Genomic DNA, 21,787 nt, shown 5'->3' on the forward strand with positions numbered 1-21,787 from the left:
CAATGGCAGGACACGGTGCTATGACATCACAATTGACGTCACAATTCTTCTTCAGCCACGCACGTACGGCCACGCGCGTACGGGCACGCACTAGTCTATCTATAATTCCAGCAATCTCTGTGTGTTTGGTGGTCGCGAGACTACCGTTATTCTCAGGTTTTCCGTCTGTCTGTATGTATGTAATGGACAGCTCTGGAGGCCAGAGGAGTCAACTGATTTTGATGAAATGACTGGTAGGTTCATCGCAGGATCGAGTTGTATGCTTTTGAGCACCGTTGCTATGGACGCCACCATTGCCTTGCAACAGGACTTTGATATTTTTGAAAAAAATCCGAAAAATATTTTTTATATTTTTTTTTTTCGAAAATCAAAAATCGGCCTGTGCGCTTTTATGCGCACTATAATTAACCTCTTTGTCAAAAAATTTCAGCCCGATCCGTCAAAAACTGTATGACTGGTATGCAATTATATAGCGACCACCCATGTCGCCTGCCGGCTTGTCTTTCTGTCTCTCTCCGCTGTTTCACGACAACCACTGGTACGATCTAATTGAAACTTGTCAGGTATATTGCTGGGGCCCTGTGGATGTGCCTTTTCAAGGTTTGATATTAATCGGACAAGTGGTTCCCAAGTTATGGCCATTTATTTACCAAAACATTGACAGGACACGGTGCTATGACATCACAATTGACGTCACAATTCTTCTTCTTGGATATATATATATATATATATATATATATATATATATATATATATATATATATATATATACACTTTTTTAATTATTATTTTGTTTTGTTTTTGCACGTACAGCCACGCACATACGGGCACGCACTAGTATAAAGAAATTCTATAAATCACATTGTGAACACTGGATATATTGACGTCCTAATGAACCCTCACTTTAGAAACTTCGCGCAGAGCGTGGGTTTGGCTCGTTTTTACTGTGCTTGGCTTTTATAGTTTCTACCAATTAAGAATTTTGTTCATGATAACATAATGAATGTTAAAAAATGAGCTCTTCCACATCATTATCAATCACAGTATGACGTAATTGTATTATACATTATGACGGATGCCACACGTGTTTGTTACAGTTTTTTTCTGTCAACATCACAATACAAATGATATAAGCGTGATGAAAAAGTCAATCATTATTTTAAAGAGTCAGACCTACCATATATATATATATATATATATATATATATATATATATATATATATATATATATATATATATATATATATATATATATATATATATATACATATGGACATCCATCTGCGGGACAGCACGCATATTGATGCTTTGCCCTTCCTGCGAGACACCAGAATGACAAAGCTGGGTCAAGATTCAAACTCAGTGACAGTTCAGAGGTGAGTGTGCATTGGACAGTTCAGAGGAGACAGTTAGACAATGAGCAAAAACACTTATTCAGATCTACTTACAAGACTGGCCCACACGCAGACACACACACACACACACACACACACACACACACACACACACACACACACACACACACACACACACACACACACACACACAATGAAAAGAAACCCAGTCTTTAATGAAACCTCACAGCCGTGGAGAGAGACAAGCTGGGGGTGAGAGTTCGGTGGTGTACCTGACCGTTGAATTTTATGTCTGTCTGTCCATTGATAGAATCCGCCCCACCAGTAGTAACCCCATCATATTGCAAACTGTTGGAATCTTCTTGGCAAATGGAAAAGAAAGAAAACATTTTCAAAGCTGCAGGGTCAGGGGTTCAGGGTAGGGGAATACCCCAATTTTCTCTACAAATGTGTATCGTGTCACACCACCTGGTGGTAGGCAGGATTACAAAGCATCTTATTATCTTCTTATAGACTTTATACGAAGTGTCAGTGTGTGTGTGTGTATGTGCATTTGTGTGTGTGTGTGTGTGTGTGTGTGTGTGTGTGTGTGTGTGTGTGTGTGTGTGTGTGTGTGTGTGTGTGTGTGTGTGTCTCAGTGTGTCCTCCATAACTCCAAAACTATAAAACCTAGCAGCCTGAAACTTTGCATGCATACGAAGGAATCTCCATGGAACTGCAAGAGTGAAAATTGGGTGTTTGGGTTAATTAAAACGCCCCCTCTTGAAGATAATTAACAGCTTTATTTAATTGTATCCTTTATCAGGTGATCCTCGGCCACCTCGCTCTAGATGGGGTCTTAAGGCATTTCCTGGGTGACCTTGCTGGGGTCTGAAACCACCATGTTCTTCATCTGCTCAACCACACCTTGACTTGGAACAGGCAGCAACAATTTCTTAATGGTAAAGTTTTTTTTTGTTTTTTTTTCATTTTCCTCACTCATATTATCGAATGCCTGTTCATCATAGCTACGAATCGCTGGGTACATTGGAATGCTTATAAATGCCCAGAGACGCCAGGGTTTGTGGCTTTATTTCATTTCCGCCCATGCCTTAACCTCGACAATCTCTTAAACTAAGCTGAATCTATATTAATATTTTGACATGCCCCTTTCTTTGTTCCACCATCAGATTTTTGTTACTGCATGAAATGAAACTAGATTTGGCACATATACTAATGATATTATTGTCTTCCTTAAGAGGCCCCTCAAAATTCGTTTTGATGCATTTTCACAAACTCCAACGGATTCCATCCAAATTTGGTACGATTATGGCTTTTGGTCCAACTTAGGTCATTGGCAATAAATTTTTTCCATAACACTTCCGATATTCGAAAAAATCGATAAATCGATATCCCTTATGGGATTTTCCATTCAAATCCACTCAAGTTTAAGGCCTACGGGGGATGCAAATTTCCACTTTGCCCTGGGCGCTGTTTACCTCCGCTACGCCAAGCTGTTAGGGTTAGGGTTTGGGTTAGTGTTAGGGTTAGGGTTAGCTACCCTAACCCTAACAGCTAACAGCTAACCCTAACCGCTAACCCCTAACCGCTAACCGCTAACAGCTATTCAGGAAATTTGCAAGAAAGCCCGGGTAACACCAGGCTTTATTGCTAGCCCGAGCAACGCCGGGCATTACTACTAGTTATAAAATACAAGCCAAACCCACGCTCCGCACGAAGTTTCTAAAGTGAGGGTTCATTAGGACATCAAATATATCCAGTGTTCACAATGTGATTTGTCGAATTTCTTAATATACAATGTTTCTTGTTACATTTTTTTTGTGTCAAATTCACCTTCTTTGGTCGTCAGCATGTGCATAAGAGGGTTCTACATTGCAGACTCTGTTTTCCAGGAGTGGCATTACGCCTCTCAGCGGTGACGGTCTGTCGACGACAGATGAAATGACGTCATTACGCCTCTCAGCGGTGACGTAACACGTCGCCACGCAAACGAATGTAAAAATTAGAAAAACGCCAAAAATTCCCGAACCTGTCCGTCTGGCGCCATCTCACATAGCCCATGCTGTTCATTAGACCATAGAACACCCGCATGTCGAACTTGGCGACAATCCGTCCCGCAGTTTCGGAGGAGAAACGTCAAATTACGCGCAGACGTTCCAGAAATAATATATAGGATAAGCTCCAGATTTGAACTCAGCAGCCGTTCCGATGCTAAAAAGTGTTCATTTGTCTTATTCAGACAAATTTGATATTTTGGACATCTCCAGGGGGTGTTTAATATGATGGATCAGTGATCACTAATCGCTTGCCAAGCCAGCCTTTAAATATAATTTAAGTTTAGAAGATCAGATCATGTGGATTAAATAACTCAAAATCTGGAGTGAAATCTAAAAATGTTAAGAAATCGGCGATGTTTAGTTTTTGCGGGTATACCAATCAGCTTGCTGTCGCTTGCCAAGCCAGCAGTTCCTCATTGCCTGGAGATGGCTTCGCGGTTTAGGGTGGTTGACTTGGGATCCAGGGTCCTGAGTTCAAGCCTCGTTTGCTGCTGAATTAATACCATGTGGGGTTGACTCAGTCTGTCATCCTTCCGAGGTCAGCAAAATGAGTACCAGTGTACTGGTAATAGGGACACTGCATCAGCGGCATAGCTGTGTCCCTGACTAATGATGCAACCAGCAGTCATAAGACTGTGAGAGAGAGAGAGAGAGAGAGAGAGAGAGAGAGAGAGAGAGAGAGAGAGAGAGAGAGAGAGAGAGACAGAGAGAGAGAGAGAGAGAGAGAGAGAGAGAGAGAGAGAGAGAGACACAGACAGACAGACACAGACAGACACAGACAGACAGACACAGACAGACACAGACAGAGACACAGACAGAGACACAGACAGAGACACAGACAGAGACACAGACAGAGACACAGACAGAGACACAGACAGAGACACAGACAGAGACACAGACAGAGACACAGACAGACAGATCCCCATTGACCATTTAATTGGAATACTTGCTTGAATGCTTAAACTGCTTGCTGAGCATGCTACAGTTGAGAGCAGTACAGTTTGTAGCCTGATCTGGATGTACAGTTTACTACAAGGTAGACTACAAGGTAGACTACTACAAGGTAGACATGGCAGTTACTACAAGGTAGAGGTACATGTGGGTAGATTTGGATCTGCAAAAGGACTCTCCGTGGGTGTGTGTGCGCATTCCTCCATGCTTGGTTATGGGCGCCGTGGCAGGAAACTTTCGTCCCGTATCTTGGAGGTTTGAACTTAAAAACTTCAGCAGCGTACGAGCGGTCATGTTTTCCTTTGTCCTCGTGTTTGTTTCTAAAGCAATTAGTTATTTTATTTGACTCGGTTGTGCTTTACAAAGGTTATATGGTTTCTTTTTGTGAGTTTCAAAGCAAAATGTATTTGGTAACATCCGATTTCCGAGCCATTTGCAATACTAACATGTTTTCTAAATTAACGAACAGTTTTTTTTCTATCCGTCACAATGATTGGCAGCTTTTTAAAAAGATTAGTGTCTATGCACATCTCCTTGAAACGTCGATAGTGCAACGTTGTGTTTTTTACATTTGTTTATTGAATTTCCCACAAAACTCGGGTGAAAGCTACTCAAGGTTTTTGGGTTGGACACAGCATGTATATATTTCACACCAAATTATTTGTACGAATGCTTTTCCATTCCACATTGTACCAATACCTTCCTTAGATAGCAGTATTTATAAGAAGCTATTCTATGGTACAGTTAGTTACAAGGACCGTGAGAGCAACCATACGCAGCATTGAACTTGTCAATAGACTAAAACAACAAGTCAGAGGTTCACTAACACAGGGTGCTACAGTCAGCAGATTAAAACAAGTTTTCTTTGACATCATAAAATGACACCAAATATAATTAGTGAAATACAATACAAATAGGAAACATATAATCAAGGAGATATTTAAAAAATACATTATTAAAAATATTTATGTAAACCTCTTAAACCCATTCCAGTGGTTGCTTGGAGACAAGGAAGCAGGTAAAAAAAGGTTTATAGATAACCGTTTGAATATTTGAACGACAGTTTGGTCCAAAGATGAGTAGGGTGGTCATGTTTGTTGGTGGACAGGTTATTTTTATGTATAACATGTAAGATGTGCATGACTTAGTGTATAATCATGTAATGGAATGTGTGATGGGAGTTGTAACGATGTGATAATACGTTAAATTCTCCAGCGAGTAAAGTCTGATTCGTGATTTTGCATTGATGGGTTGACTGACTGTCTGGACACAACAGAGGTTGTTGATCGACTGATGTAGGTAATCCACTGATGTTGATCCGTGACTAAGGTGGTGGATCCACCGTTAAATCCACTGATGTTGATCCGTGACCAAGGTGGTGGATCCGCCGTTGAATCCACTAATGTTGATCTATGACCAAGGTAGTGGATCTGCCGTTTGGAAAGGTTCTGGGCTGAAAGTATTGAAACCTCGAGGAAGAACGGTGCCCAGCTGATGAAACGTGTGGTCGGGAAACCATTCAATTGCTTACAGGTTAAGGTTCTCACTTTAGGTGAGGGAACGATGTTTTGAGGTTCACAATTTCAATGAAGTTGAACAGAGGATGTTGTGAAATACACATAATTTACAGCAATCCTTTAAATTATATTATATTTTAGGACGAGGTGATATTGTACAATTGTGTGTATGTTTGAGATATAATTGTTAGGAAGAGAAAATATAAAACAGGATGTGTGTGGTTCATAAAGCATAACACTTTCTCTCTGTATGCCTGGTGTTGGCTTAATGGTCAGGGTGGTGGGCTTTGGATCCTAGGATCCTGAGTTGAAATCCCGCTCAGCTGTTGAATTAATACCAGGTGGGGTTAACTCGGCCTGTCATCTTTCCGAGGTCGGCAAAATGAGTGCCAGCTTGCTTGTATCCTGTGTTGGAGTGGCGACGCATCCAGGATTGTGTCCAGTAGCCAAGGAGACTGCAAAGGCAGCACCAACACTCTGCACAGAGTATGGTCCCCATCTCCTCCTCCTCCTTTCTCTCAATTCACTCCCCACCCCACCCCCTCTATATATGTATGTGTAAAAAAACTCTATCTCTATCTCTATCTCTATCTCTATCTCTATCTCTATCTCTATCTCTATCTCTATCTCTATCTCTATCTCTATCTCTATCTCTATCTCTCTCTCTCTCTCTCTCTCTCTCTCTCTCTCTCTCTCTCTCTCTCTCTCTCTCTCTCTCTCTCTCTCTCTCTCTCTCTCTCTCTCTCCTTGTGTTGGGGCTTTGTAGCTCTCCGTGTTCATGGTTTGTCTCCCCACCCTACCCTTTGTGCAGTGTTTTTATGTATCTCCCTGTCAAGCTATCCCCCCTCTATATTAAGACAGAGAGAGTGAGAGTCAAGAGAGTGCGTGTGGTGGTACCGGTGAAGGTTCCCAATTGAGGCATTTCCCTCCTCCTTTTTCTCACTTTGTGTTATAAATTATAATCTACTTCTCCTTTTTCGTAATTTTTTTTGGTTTGTTTATTGTAGCCTTTGTTTATGAGTGCTTCATTAATGATTTCTTTATTTAAATGTGGAAATGATGGTGGATAGCTCTCCTAACACAGTTCTTGAAATGCTAACCCGGAAACACAGGTTAGTTTGTACACCTCCGTCGGGAATCGACGTGGAGGCCGTTATCCTTGCTGTTGGGGAGATAATCGGTTTGGGAATGTAAAAGTGGCTTCTCGCATGAATAAACGTGTGGTAATCTTTTTTCCACAGGAAACATTGTTGCTCAAGGCGTCGAGCATGGGCTTTTCTTTCCTCCCGACATGTTTGTCCAGGTATGTCCTCTCGACACGCCGGCAGTTCGGGTTTCTCTCTCTCTAATATTTCTCCATTCATTAAGAATGTAGAACTGGTTAATGAACTCAATAAACTTGGTTCTGTCATTTCTTCAGTTACTATGATTCTTTCACGAGGGAAAAATAACCGTTTAAAACACATCATGTCCTTTCGTCGTTTTGTTTATATGATTTTACCGCATGGTGTAACCTCATTAAATGCGACATTGGCCTTCAAGGTCGAAGGGAACACTTGTATGGTCTTTGTCTCTACAGAGTCTCGAGTTTGCTTTGAGTGTGGCTAATGTGGTCATTTAAATGACTCCTGCCCAAAGAGGTCCACGGGTGGAGTTACGAGCCTGGCTGATGATGCACACCATGGTGCGAATGAGATCATTGTTGATAATGTTAATAGTATGGATGCTGAGAGCCCCATTGTAGACAAACAAAGAAATAGGAAAAGAACCCTCTCATCTTCCTCCAATCTCAACGAGCCAGACAATGAGGTATTGGCTGGTCCCCCAACCTTCACTGAAGTGGTTTGTAAAGGAGCGCAACCTCCTCCTCAGCAGTCACCTCCAGCTGAAGTAATTCCTCAACCTCCTCCACTTTCAGAGTCGGTTGAGGATCATGCTATAAATATCGGGAACTTATGTGTTGTCCAGACAGCACCCAAGTGTCTTCGGTGTTTTGAGGTTCAACCTCCATGTGAGGTTGAGCCTCTATATTTGTCCCTTGTTGAACCTTGTGTTGGTCATGTCCCCCCTCCCTCTGGGGAGCGGTGAATGTGTACTAACTCACGATCTGTCTGTGATGGACTCATCCAGTGAGGTAGCTGAGCCTCATTAAGCTCATGTACAGCAGAATGCTCAGGATGAAATCTCAGAGTGTTGCTTTGATGAGCCCTTTTCTTCGGCAATGGATTCTCATTGTAATGTTTGTGACCCTGATGGGGGTTCTTCTGTTGCCTCACTAAGTGATGGTGAGGCCGACTTCCAGTCAGAGCGTGTCTCTGGAGACTCCATCAGTAGATGATAAATGGGGTTTCTGGGATGCCCATTCAAATGAATGGGGAAAAAGGGAAAACTTTCTGATCCAAGCCTCAAAAGCTTAAAATGGGAGACTCATTTCCTACCCCCCCCCACCCCCCATACAAGCAAATGTAAAATGGGACACTCATTTCTTCCCCTCCCATACAAGCAAATGTAAAATTGAGACGATGAAAGATTGAGACAAAGTTTGCTGATTAAAGCACTTCTTCCCTTTCATGTTTTCATTATACTCAAAGAGCGAACCAACGAATATTTGTCCATGTTCTACTTTAGGGAATGACTTAATTTTCTTTTAACATTCATTTCCATCGAGTATATTCACAAAGAATAACTTGGAACTTGGTTCTTGGTTTAAGTGTCGTTGTTGAGCAGAAATGAAATGATAAACTTCTCTTAATGCTCTTATTTGACCACCTCCTGAGCCCACATATCATTTTGAGATTGTAGTAAATTGTTTTTCCATTGTTCAATTGATAACCATCAAAGTTTTCAGTCCATTCAAGGATATTAATTTTTTTTCTTTACATCCTCCAACTTATTTGTAATTAAATTTATCTGCTTAGGCCTTAGTTATTTCATAACTTGGTTTGCAGATCCACCGACGGTATATTCGCCGAAATGAAATATAAGTATAAAACACATTTTTAGCCTTTTTAGGTCATCTCTTCGAGCATGACCTAATAATATTGGTGTTGAGAGGAGAGGTGACGATCTGTCCGTCCGTCCGTCTGTCCGTCCGTTCACAATGAAGTTGAAGCGGGAGATCTGGGCATTAGTGATCCTGATAGAGGTCGATGAGGCGTACACGATGGTATGACTTTCAAGGTCACCGAAGGTCAAGGTCAAGGTCATGAGGCCTTTGAAGTTGCAAAAATGACGATTTTCAAATTCTATCTCCTCCTACATTTCTCAAGCGATCTTGAATTTGATTGTGGCATATGAATCTATGGGACAATATCTAAATTTGGTCAGGCTGGATTTTCAATATTCGCTTTCGTTTTCGTGTCACGTGACTTCAAAATTGGCAAAAAATGCAAAAATGACGATTTTCAAAATCTATCTCCTCCTACATTTCTCAAGCAATCTTGAATTTATTTATGGCATATAAATCTATGGTACAATATCTAAATTTGGTCAGGCCGGATTTTCGATATTTGCTTTTGTTTTCGTGTCACGTGACTTCAAAGTTGGCAAAAAATGCAAAAATGACGATTTTCATGCGAAAATGACGATTTTCAAAATCTATCTCCTCCTACATTTCTCAAGCGATCTTGAATTTGATTGTGGCATATGAATCTATGGGACAATATCTAAATTTGGTCAGGCTGGATTTTGAATATTCGCTTTCGTTTTCGTGTCACGTGACTTCAAAATTGGCAAAAAATGCAAAAATGACGATTTTCAAAATCTATCTCCTCCTACATTTCTCAAGCAATCTTGAATTTATTTATGGCATATGAATCTATGGTACAATATCTAAATTTGGTCAGGCCGGATTTTCGATATTCGCTTTTGTTTTCGTGTCACGTGACTTCAAAGTTGGCCAAAAATGCGAAAATGATGATTTTCATGCGAAAATGACGATTTTCAAAATATATCTCCTACATTTCTCAAGCAATCTTGAATTTGATTGTGGCATATAAATCTATGGGACAATATCTAAATTTTGTCAGGCCGGATTTTCGATTTTCGCATCACATGACTTCAAAGTTTGCAAAAACTGCCCTACCTTCAGGAGGCTATATATTTTCTCGCAGAGATGACAGTCACTCCCGCACGGGGGTAATTTTATATATTTATACATTTTCCGCCGAAGGTGCAAAAGTTTCAAAACGCGAAATGTAAACGTCGGCATTTATTTTCAAAATATAATTTCTTGCGCGCGCGCCAAAATGCCGAGTCACTTTTAACCAAACTGCGCAGTCGAGCTGCGCAGTAGAACTGCGCAGTCGTCTTCGGTCATGGCGTCTGAGCAGTTGCCAGCGTGGTTCAGATTGACTGTGGTTTCAGAGGCAAAAGTGATTGTTAAGAAGTATGTCAGCGGTATAAATTTGAGTGACTGTATTGGTGATTTAATCACACAACATCTTGACGACGAATATTCTGGATGAACGATTGCATCAATTCAGTGTAGCAGCAGGGATGATTTGCAGGCTACTCTCGATGGTGCCGATTTTGTTTCCATCGAAAGTTGCACACCGCTGTTCGTATTGAAAGATTTCGGTGCCAAGTACATCAAAGTTTCCCTGCGAGATGCTGATATTCAGCTTTCAACAGACCAGAAATCAGCCTTTGATGTGCTCATGGGGATGGGGAGATGGTACGATCAGATGCCCACTGAAAAGTAAGAGCTGGTTATGGCTCTGATTGACTGTTTTGAGCGTGTTGACTCCTCGTAGACTCCTCGTTGACTTTCGCATTATTTCCATTTGTTTGATGATCCAACAGGTTTCTATAAGAAAAACATGCCAGACTATATTGTAAAAACAAGTTTTAATCCTTCTTTATTGTTTTTCACATCAGATGATACAGTGAACATGGGCATCCTGCATTTGAATGGTTAGATCATTCAAATGATCTAACCATTTTTAGATTTCTTAGATTTCTTAGATCTTAGATTTCTTAGATCCTCCTGGTCCGGGATTTATATTTCTTTTTCCTCCACCTACCCTTGTCTTTTCCATGGAACATCCAAAAAAAAATCATAAAAAAATTTAATTTCTAAAAATGGAAATTATATTTATATTTATATTTTCGACCTACCTACTACATTTTAGCTGAAGAACTGCGTAAACCAAGTTATAAAATAACTAAGGCCTTATTTGTTTTATCTACTTTTACCCTGGTTATTTCTTGAACAAGACTTATTTGATATTTCTCACATTCTTCATGTTTCCCATTTAAATACAAACGCTGATTACATCTCCACTCTTTGGTTTGATTACTGCTTGGTTCTTTCATTTATAAATCAGTAAAAAGATGGTGGTAGCCTGTTAAAATTCCCAAACCAATATCTTAACACTTATCATTATAACCATAAGGGAGACTATTTGTGGTGTTCGAGGCGCAGCGGAACATGGAGAGCGAGAGCGTAGCAGTAACTCTGCTTTATTGCCCGTCCGGATGTACATCACCGCCACCCCTAGCGGCTGAGTCATGATACACGAAAACACAATCACGTGATACAGCACACTCCTCCCCTCGTAAAATGACAAGTCAAATGATGAAATGACAATATAACATGACCAAACGAAACCAATCAACATTCAAAATCCTCCAAGTACCGCGGCTGTCTCCTGACCCGCCTCGAGCGGGCACCGACGCCAGACGGCCCAGGCTCAGATGCCTTCCGGCTAGGTCGAGGTGACACCCTCGCCGGACTTGCCCAATCCGCAACAACAACCGCCCCCGGCCGACAAGCTTGCTCGTCGTCCTCGAGCAGGACTGAATCAGGTGAACACCCCGCGGGCGTCGACACGTCCGGCCCTGTCGATACAACGTCTGGCCACGGTGACATCACAGGTGGGGGTCCCACATCGCTCGGCATGGGGGGGGAGGGGGGGAGGTTGACGCTGAACAGTGATCATGCATTTGGTCCACGTGCCGCTTCCACACCTCCCCACCATCAGTCAGCACCATGCAATTCGCCGGCCCCAGTAACACAGAGACCACAGCCGGCACCCATTTGGAACCGTGGAAATAATCGCGCACCATTACCCGCTGTCCCCACATCAAAACCGCGTAGCAGCGTCGGGCGCGACACCGCCCCACTCACCGACCCTCCAGTTCGCAGCAAATCCAGTCTGGACCGCAATGCCCGTCCACAGAGACGAATGGCAGGAGAATCGCCCGTGACAGGATGAATCGCGTTCCTGTATTGGAGCAAAAAGACATCGACCACAGTCTGCACACGTGCAACACCCCCCTGCGCAAAGCCCGTTTCAACATCTTAACAAATGCCTCCGCCTGCCCATTCGTCACAGGATGATACGGTGCGGACCTTAGATGTCGAATACCATTTTGACACATAAACTCATCAAATACACCCGCGAAGAACTGCGGACCGTTATCAGAGACCAGAACCTTGGGTAATCCTTCATTAGCAAAGATCGTCCGCAGTTTTTCTACTGTAATGTTTGCTGATGTATGCTGCATCACTACAACCTCCGGCCATTTAGAGAATGCATCGATCACAATCAAAAACATTTTGCCATTAACCGGCCCGGCAAAATCCACATGAACCCTCTGCCAGACCCTGGCTGGGGTAGGCCATAGTCCCGAAGCTCGACGTGGGTTATCAGCATGTTTGGCACGTGGTGCAACGCTCAACCAACTGCTCAATGTCCAACCCTGGCCACCACAACAGGCTATGAGCAAGACTCTTGGTCTTCACGACGCCAAGGTGACTGACATGCAGATCTTCCAAACACCACTGCCTGAACTTCGGTGGAATCACCGCCCTCATTCCCCACATAACACACCGTTGGACCAACGACAGCTCCGATGCGCACGACGCAAAAGGCTGAAATGCCGGTGTTGAAGGTAGATCGCTCCAATTCCCCGTAGAAATCGCCTGGACGACACGGGCGAGCACTGGATCATGAGCCGATTCCACCGCGACCTGTCTGGCCGTGATTCGCCCCCTTTGGACCTGGCCCAGCGCGAACACATAAACCCGGTCGGCCGACTCAGACGCAGCTAGACCCTCCGCACAAGGCAAGCGCGAGAGCCCGTCGCAGTTAGCATGCTTTTCGGTGCTCCGGAACTGAATATCGTAATCGTAAGCAGCAAGAAACAGACACCACCGCTGTATTCGCGCGGCCGCTACCACCGTACCCCGCGTTCGGGTCTCAGGATGAATTGAAGTGGTTTGTGATCCGTCTGCAAAGTGAAATGCCACCCCTGCAGGTATTGATGAAACCTCCGCACACCCCAGACGAGGCTGAGAGCCTTGCGTTCGATCTGGGCATATTCCCACTCTGCTGCGGACAGGGTCCGGGATGCAAAACAAACAGGCCTCTCGGAACCATCGTCCATCCTGTGGGAGAGCACTGCCCTGATGCCATATGCAGAGCTGTCGCATGCCAATAAGAGCGGACGCGCAGGCTCGTAGTGCACGAGGACCGTATCCTCTGTGAGCAGCCGCTTGACGCGGTCGAACGCCACCTGGTGTGCAGGCCCCCAGGCCCAGCGTTCATCCTTCCTGAGCAACCATGTTAACGGCACAAGCTGTGAGCTGAGCCCGCGCATGAACCTTTGGTAATACTGGGCCATACCAATGAACGAGCGCAGCTGCGTCTTGTCGCGAGGCGGTGGCATGTGCTGAATCGCCTCCACCTTCCGAGGGCCTTTCAACAGCCCCTCCGGCGCGATGATGTGCCCGAAGTATTCCAAGCGCTGCTTGAAGAACGCGCACTTGTCTCTGTTCAAGCGCAGGCCGCACGCTTCTAGCTTCGTGAGCACTTGGGCAATGTTCGCAAGATGCTCGTCCGCTGTTTTCCCCGCAATGAGCACATCGTCCAGGTAGGTTTGAGCGGGTAGGCCAATGCAAACCTGATCCATGGCTTTCTGCCACAAGGCGGGGTCGAAGCAATCCCAACACAGAGTCGGGTATATCGATAGAGCCCTTGACATGTGTTGATTGTCAACAGGTTGCTACTCCCGGGATCCATCGGCAGGGGAAAATATGCATCACGTAGATCAAGCTTCGTGAAGTATTGACTCCCCGCCAATCGTGCATATATCTCATCGATTGACGGCAGTGGATATTGCTCCACGCTGAGCCCCGGGTTAACCGTGGACTTGAAGTCCCCGCACAATCGGACGTCTCCATTCCGTTTCAGCACCGTGACGACCGGGGTGGCCCAATCTGAGTACGACACCCGCTCGATCACTCCACAGGCCTCCAGCCTATCCAGTTCACCCTTGACCTTGTCCCGCAGAGCATACGGCACCGGTCGTGGTTTACAAAAACGACGAACCACCCCCTCCTTCAGGAAGAGTTTTGCCTCCACGCCCTTGAGTTTCCCAAGGTCGTCGCAAAACAAACCTTGATGTCTTTGAAGAATCTTCTCCAACTGATCCTCCCATCGGATCGGCACGGGTTGCACAAGGTGAACAGCGGCCCAGTCTAGCCTGATGCGGGTCAGCCAGTCTCGGCCTAGGAGAGACGGACCCCTCCCCAGCACGACGTATAACGGCAGCGCGGCGACCTGGCCTTGGTACCGCACAGACACGTCTGCCATCCCGACTGGCATTATCTTCTTGCGGGTGTACGTGAACAGTGTGAGGTCCGTCCTGATAACTTCAGGTCGTTGAGTCTACGCGCGGTCTGTTCGCCGATGATCGACACCGCCACTCCCGTATCAACCTGAAACGTGATCGGCGTGTTGTTCACTTCAACTTCCACCGTCATCGGGCGCGCCGCCGCAGGGCCAATTGAAAACAGGCCCATCAATGGCTGCCGGTTCCACCCCGGGTCGCTGAGGTCACCTCGCACATTGCCGTCCATGACCTTAACGGTGGCCAACGCCCCTCGGCACACACGCTTCAGATGACCCACCTTGTGACAACGTAAACACATGGTGCTTTTAAACGGGCACACACGGCGCAGGTGTCGACCTCCACATCCCAAACACGTCCGCGGGGTCACCTCGCCACTCGTGCGGCCGCGCGGCGACGTCCGGCCCCGGTCCGCACTGAAGGTCGTGCGTGCGTCCCGGGGCGCTCGCGACACCGCGTGGGCCCCCGGGCCATCCGGCATGCCGCGCCCGGTGATGGCCCAAACATCTCTGAGAGTCTGCTCGACAGCTGTAGCAGTGTCGACCGCCGAGGTAAATGTAATGGCTTCACCCTTCAGCCGTAGAACCGCCGAAACCATTTTCGCATCTCGCAAACCAGAAATAAAACGATCTCTGAGCCGAGCTGGATGCTCCTCTGCCGTGAACTTGCAGGCCACGGACGAATGCTTCACTCGTGCCACGAAATCAGCGACGCGCTCCTCTGTACCTTTCGCGAGGTGATCAAACTGGTATCGAGCCAGCTGTAATGACTTCTCCGGCGCCATGTGTGCTTTCATCTTCTGCACAATGTCCCGAAACGACAGCCCGTCATCACTGGGCTTGTCCGGCGTCACCAAATCACTCAGCAGTCGATAATGTTCCGCCGATAGCGAGGCGAGCAAGATAGACTTCTTTTTGCTCTCGTCGACCACATCATTCGCGTGGAAATAGCACCCCAACTGTTCTGAAAACAATTCGAAGTTGTCTCCGACGAAAACGGGCACCTGTCCGTGCACCGTGACTCGTCGATCAACCATCCTCGTCGCCAATTGTGGTGTCCGAGGCGCAGCAGAACATGGAGAGCGAGAGCGTAGCAGTAACTCCGCTTTATTGCCCGTCTGGATGTACATCACTGCCACCCCTAGCGGCCGAGTCATGACACACGAAAACCCAATCATGTGATACAGCACACGATTGATTCCATTCTCTAAAATATATCTTTTTTCATCAAAAGCTCCGAATGCTTTCTTATTTATCTCTTCTGTATATAATTGATGTTTATAACTTCTTATTGTAGTCATTTTTCTGTACTCTTCCTTCTTTAAGGTTAAACAGTTGTAATAATGTTTAAAGTTTATTGTTTCCTTTATTATATTTTTCTTTATTCCCTTTAGCTTCTTATCACACCTTTCAATGTTATTATTATCAATATACGTAAAAGCATATAAGACTTTGATCTCAATCCTATAAATTCACTCATGACCTTCCCACCCAATTCATCTTTAAACTTATCAATAACCTTTTTATTCTTTGATGAAAACAACACATCACCTGACTTATAATTACTTGTATCATATATATCAATATTATCAATCATATCCTCATATACATCACTTGTCTTAATTTCTAAGATATAACTATCTGTATCCATATATAACAATGACACCTTATCCTTATACTTTGATTTTAAATTATTATAGTAATAGTCATACATTCATGACTTTAAGCCTGGTGTTGGCTTAGTGGTTAGGGTGGTGGCTTGGGATCCCAGCGTCCTGAGTTCAAGTCCCGTTGGCTGCTGAATTAACACCAGGGGGTTGACTCAGCCTGTCATCCTTCCTATGTCGGCAAAGTGAGTACCAGTGTACTGGTCCCGGTGTATGCCCCGGTTAGAATAGGTGTACCATATCCCTGTGTGTCGTAAGAGGCGACCAAGGTTGGCGTCAGGAAGGGCATCCGGCCATAAAACATTGCCTCAAGAAAAAGCCCAACCCCTGCGGAGCAGGGAAAAATAGCTGTAAAAACGGTCATTCATACATTCATGACTTTGACAAGTCAAGAATTGATGTTACTATATAAATAGGTTTATCCATTTCAATACTCTCTTTTTTCAAATGAATAGCACAAAACTTCTCTGAAAGCACCTACACTCGTTCAAAACTTGCTCTATTAATTAACTTTGAAGCCTATTTCCAAGATGTAGCAAGTCTTATGTTTTGTTGCTTCCTAACATTTTCCATAGTCTTTCCAAATACAGCATTATTCATTAATTTATAAAAGTCCTTCTCAAAATCTGTTTTTGCTTCTGTTCTCCTTTTTGTATTAAAATCAACATACTTCTTTAACCAATGACTTTGTTTAAATTTCAAAATCCTATGAATTTTCCTCACTCTCAACCCAGCAGATAAATATTGTCTCAAGTTCCTTTGATGCAAAACATATCTTTCTTTATCATTTCATGTAATAAGTAGTTTTTCTGGAGATTTACCTTTTAAATGAAATGACTGTTGGTAATCACTTAACCATTATTTTCTTGGACTTTCTTTATCAGGGACATAAGGTAGGTCTTTATGTTTGTTATGAAGTTCTTCTGGATATTTTAAATCATCCTCAAAATAATATCCAACTTCAGCTTCATCCAATTCTTTTTGAGAGGAGACAACAATGTCTTGTAAAACTTTTTCATAATGTTTTTCTTTAACCCGTTTAAGTTTTCCATCAGGTAAAGATTGAGACATAGCCCACCCTTACAAATTGTTAGCATCATAATACATCAGGTAAGAGTTGTCCTCATTCTTATTACTAGTGCGGGCCCGTAGGTGCGTGCATGTAGGTGCGTGCCAGTATGTGCAGCTTCGTTCCTTCGCTCTCGTAAACGACGACTGGATTGATATGACGACGCCCCTTCTCTTGTGACACCCCCCTCTCTCGCCCCCTCTCTCCCCCCCCTTTCTCCCCCCTAGCCTTGCCCCTCTCTCTCGCCCCTCTCCCGTCCCCTCTCTCGCCCCCTCCTCTCTCTCCCCCTCTCTTGAATTGTGACGCCCCTCTCTCTCGCCCCCTCCTCTCTCCCCCTCCTCTCTCCCCTCCTCTCTTGCCCCCCTCTCTCACCCCCTCTCTCCCTCCCCCTCTCTCCCTCCCCCTCTCTCCCTCCCCCTCTCTTGCCCCCCTCTCTCACCCCTCTCTCCTCCTCTTTTCCCCCCTCTCTCCCCTCTCCTCTTTCGCTTCTGTCTCTGTAAATGTATTCACAAATGTCTTCCAAGCACAACAATTAATTCAAACCTTGGGGAAAAAACAGCTTTCAAACCCTTGGGAAACAGCTCTTTCCCTTGGGGAAATTCAAACCTTGGGATGAATTAATAATTTGAACAATTAATTCAAACCTTGGGAAAAAAACAGCTTTCAAACCTTGGGAAATACTTGGGAAACAGCTGAAACAGATGAAGAACAATATCAAACCTTGAAAAGGCACATACTCAGGTCCCCAGCGTCGATTGTGACGTCATACCAAACGAAGAAGAAGAATTGTGACATCAATCGTGCAAAAAAACAAACAAACAATAAATAAACATTAATTGTGACCTCATTCGTGATGTCATAGCACAGTGTCTTGTCATTGGTTGACAGATAAATGGCCGTAACTTGGGAACCGCTTGTCCGATTCATATCAAACCTTAAAAAGGCACATCTGCGGGCCCCCAGCAATATTCCAGGCAAGTTTCAATCAGATCGGACCAGTGGTTGTTGAGAAACGGTGGTCGCAGACAGACAGACAGACAGACAGACACACAGAGATTGCTGGAATTATAGATAGATAATCAGGAAGATATTTGTTATTTGCTTTAGCATATCTCTTGGAACATACTTGAGATATTCCTCCTCTTTTAGGCGTTTCTATCATTAAAAGCATATCTATATCACTGATTAATTCCAAATTCTGTTTTGTCATTTTTTACATAGCACTCCAAGCCAAACCCATGGCTGTGTAATAGTGAGTGGGGTCGAATCCATAAGAATTTCTCTTATGACAGACTGTTCTAAAAGTTTCAAACACATCAGTCAGTTTTATACATCAGTTTTAAGATACAAATCATGATATTCTCCAAGATTCTTTATATTAAACTTCTCCCAAACCTTTTTAGCTTGTGTATAATCTCTATCGGAAATATGAGTTTTATTCAACTTGCGATAAAAACTTTCCCTTGAAGGAAGTTGTGTTTCGTTAAACCTCTCAAATGAATCCATATAGTCAAATGGATATATTCCCTTTTGTGATAAGAGATCAATCTCTTCTTGATTTGAGAAATGTGATTTAAAATTCGGTAAGTTTTTAATATTTGATGCTAAGTTAGATAATGGACTTGCCATAAACTTGTATGTGTCAAGAAATCTCATATGGGTTATGGGGGATGTATGAATTGTTTTTTGTGAATGAGATGTATTTTTGATCTGTGTTAGGAATGGCAGAAATATCTCCAGATGTCTTTGAAAGTTCATTTATCAATAGATGTGTGTCATAGTGAGCATTGTTGTGAAGAAAGACAGGAATGTTTGTGGGCTTGTAATTAAGATTACAATGGGAATGAGCTGGACCTCTATATTTTCCAGTAAGATGACAATGATCCCTAACTTTGAACTCTCCCTCAATTTTCTCCTCACAAATATGACAGATACTGTTCTTTCTAAATTCCTTTTTCTCTCCCTTTGTTAATCACATTGGTTTATAGGTTTTAACCTTTATTTCTCTTCGTCTCATACAGTCTTTTTCCAATCGTCTTACAAACTCCTCTGAGGCATCTTCTCCTCTATAAAGTTCCAACTTCTTGTATTCATCACCAACAGATAATTTTATATAATAACAGAAACCAAAACAAGTATATTTTTGATATTTTTTTGTGTATGATTTATTTGGATTTGGAGAAACAGTATCTATCTTTTCAAGGATACTTTCAAAATCAGCATATATCACAAACGAATGTTTTATAGATTTGTTAAAATCTTTGAATGATTTGTTTGAACCTGCTTTTGGTAAATTGATTACGGTTGATTTATGATTCCTACAATATTTTGAATGTGGATCTAATCGTTCTTTTGTATGAAAGGAGTTGAGACATCTCTTACAAGGATACGTTTTACATTTTCTCTTGCATAGTTGTGATTTGGTTAATCTTGATAAATTTTTGATGAAAGCATAGTGTGATTTTTCCTTTGAAGTAAAGCAGAGAAGGACAATGTGTGTTTCATCATTTTTATAGTTGTTTGAAATTTTTTTATATCTGAACTTTGTTTGTATCCGTTAATCCATATACATTAACAGATAGATTATTCATTTTCTCAAATCTAGGAATATCTCTCAATGACATTGGAAACTTTAAATCTTTAACATTTAATGTATTCTCGTATTTCTTATGTTCAACCCTTTCAGGTTTCTATTGTGGAGGATGTAAGTGAGCAAGAACAGACCATAGAAAACATTTATTATTTTCTTTGTTTTGAAGATTAACAACCGCTTTCTTAAGTTTTATCTCTTTTGGTAAATCAATATAAGAAGCTTTAAGAGGATCTGATTTTAAGATGTGTATATCTAAAAAGATTATTTTTGTAACAGGAAATCCACTCCCTACTACAGTGTTATCAACATCTTGTTCTTGTCTCTGGAGTTCATCAAAAACATCGCATCTTACAAAATCTTGAAATGATGAGATAAAGTGAGGGTTTGTCTGTATATCAGGAGTAGTTTCATCACCTTCTCTTACCATATTCAATTTACTCCCATATAAAACTTAAAAGTTTTAATTTCACTTCATGTGTTTTTAATTAGTTTCAATACTTTGTTTAACCATATCAACAGCTTCAATAATTGAAGATGGTCTCGGGTCTTGAAAGTGAAACAATCTTATTATTATACATCCTTTAAATGCCCCATCAGTGTTTTCAACGGAAAATTTAGTGGCACCTTCCCTATCTTCATTCTTCTTGTGTTTGCGTGATTGAAGGTGTCTATTGTAATTTTTTTTTAAAGAATATCATGATCACATCTATCACATTGCTTTGTTTCTTGGTCAAGTGGACATATTTGTTTGAAAAGATTGAATGTGTGTTTGTTGGTTTGAAGGTGTTTTTTTTCATAACATTTATATTCATGATTACAAACGTCGCAGTACGTTGTATTCACCATATTTGTCAAACAAAACTTTGCTTAAAATAACATTTTCTTGATGAAAATTCCGTTTAATTCATAGGTGGATCCATGCTTAAAACCATTTTATCCTCCAACCTTTTCACTTAATAAATACAATGTATCAAGACACAAAAGACAAGTTTCAATCCACCTCTTCATTTGTAAAGGATACTGAGAAATATGTCGAGGATGTAAAATTGAATAAAGATAAATGTAACAACGATTGGATAAAAGCAATTATGGTGAATAATATGAGTTCTACAATTTCCTTCAGTGGAAGGGCTTTTTGTATATTTGGAAGAGCATCAATTAAAGTAGCTCTAACAAAAGTTTCTCCTCTCCTTCTGGCAATATATTCAAAACTAGAAAAAGCAATGAAACAAGAAAAAGTATCAAAAAAGAAAAACCCTCATGGATGAAGTTTTAGAAAGAAAAGATAAGACCATCAGCAATATGTAAGGAGAAATTTGTATTTTTTTCAATAACCCTAAGGATGTAAATCCTGATGAAATAAAGGATGTTAATATATCAGGTGAAATGACATTTGGTTCGATAGTAGTTAAGGACCATTTTAAAATTACCTTCAATATAAAAAATGTCGTAGTTGAATCTGTTAATGAAAAAAAGTGTATAGATATGGATGGTAATGTTTTTTTCTACCAACTAAATACGAGTCATTATTCAAGTGAACATTTTAAAGATTATGAGAGTGATGATAGTATCTTTGTTGGAACAGAAGACAGTTATAATACCGAGAGTTTGTGTTCAAATGATAGTTATGAAAGTAGTTTTATAGTTGATTGTGAAAGCACCAATGAAAGTACCGAGGATGATACCGAAGATGAATTTTATTTGAAGTAAAGTTTTACTTAATAAATATAAATAGTTTCCGAGATTTTGAGCCTCTTGAATTTCCTGATTCTCCACATGACAAATTTAAGAATTGTCCTGCATGTGAAAAACGGGGATTAAACACAGAGTCAAAAGCCTAAAAACAATGTATATTCTGTGATTATCTTCGAATTAATGATAATGAAAAATATAAAAAGGAATATAATTCTTTGAGATTTACACCAAAAATGAATTACTTGA

General features: G+C 42.2%; 1 pseudogene across 1 annotated transcript in view; it reads left to right on the top strand.

The window, feature by feature from the left end:
• The window catches only part of LOC147029491 (uncharacterized), a 210,977-nt pseudogene that overhangs the window by 6,129 nt on the left and 183,061 nt on the right, over nucleotides 1-21,787 (top strand). The window contains exons 2-3 of the transcript XR_015055688.1: nucleotides 2,162-2,297; nucleotides 7,123-7,184. The product of XR_015055688.1 is annotated as an uncharacterized LOC147029491 (transcript). The remainder of the gene's footprint in view (nucleotides 1-2,161; nucleotides 2,298-7,122; nucleotides 7,185-21,787) is intronic.

Source organism: Eptatretus burgeri, chromosome 3 (assembly GCF_056783735.1).
Source record: "Eptatretus burgeri isolate ZD-2024b chromosome 3, Ebu_testis_v1, whole genome shotgun sequence".
In the NCBI taxonomy this organism is placed as follows: Eukaryota; Metazoa; Chordata; class Myxini; order Myxiniformes; family Myxinidae; genus Eptatretus; species Eptatretus burgeri.